Raw genomic sequence first — 1,063 nt, forward strand, 5'->3', positions numbered from 1 at the left:
GTTACTACATGAACACTTCAAAATGTATCTTCTATGGATGAAAGTGAATTTCATCTTCATTATCAACAAGATGCGATTGAGGTAAGCGAAAGGGTTCGAATTTTTTCGGTAGATATACATGTATAATTCCCACGAAATTCCGTGTCTCAGAGCATGAAATCGATCGGCTGATGGGTCTTGGATCTCTAAATGATGTTTTGGACAGTTAATACGCCCATCGACCGATGTTCGTATGTCTTCAAGCCGCGTTTAATGTGATCGGGTAGATAAAAATGAAAACATACAATGGCCAGAGAAAACGGTAAGAGGATGATCTCTAAAAATAACCATTTTGAAGTAGAATAAACTGGGGACCGTGCTACTGCTGTTTGGCTGGTGACAAGTAAAGTTAACTCGTAACTAACCGACTGCTCTGCAATTTTGTGTTCTAAGGTCGACACGTCAGTTAATTATAAGTCCGCCAAATTCGTTGCGATATGCTTTGTCAGGGTGTTGTCTCTAGCTATTCGTCCTCTGTTTCAATAGATGATGCATTATGAAGAACATCGAGAATCTAAACCAAACAAGTTCAAATTCAAATGTTTTGAAAGAATATAGAACCTATTGCAACGGCGTGTCTAGATATCAATAACAGTGCGAAAACATATAATGTGTTTGTATTTTTTTTCTTGTGAAAGCCCGTGGAGAGAAATAAGACTGGTTTCCATAACCTACATATAAACTTGGATCTGCGCATGTACATGTGCATTCAGGTAACGGTTTATCCGTCAGACATGTTAAACTTTGCATATTACATGCATTCGTATCCCATCGACAATACTGAAAAGTGCTACTTTTCAATAAATAATACAGAGGATTTCTATCTATGTATGGTACTCAGTGATACCAAAGTATCGAGCAAATGTTGAGAACATATGAAGGATTATTCCGACATGGTAAAACGTCAGACGTATTTTAAACAGAACGTCAGTGATCCAAGTCAATTGTGAATTGTGTAAATCCAATGTTTTATTACACGCAGGATCCTTGGTTTTAGATATCATTATGGGAACTTAGGTTGTAA

Source organism: Branchiostoma floridae, chromosome 12 (assembly GCF_000003815.2).
Source record: "Branchiostoma floridae strain S238N-H82 chromosome 12, Bfl_VNyyK, whole genome shotgun sequence".
NCBI classification, from domain to species: domain Eukaryota; kingdom Metazoa; phylum Chordata; class Leptocardii; order Amphioxiformes; family Branchiostomatidae; genus Branchiostoma; species Branchiostoma floridae.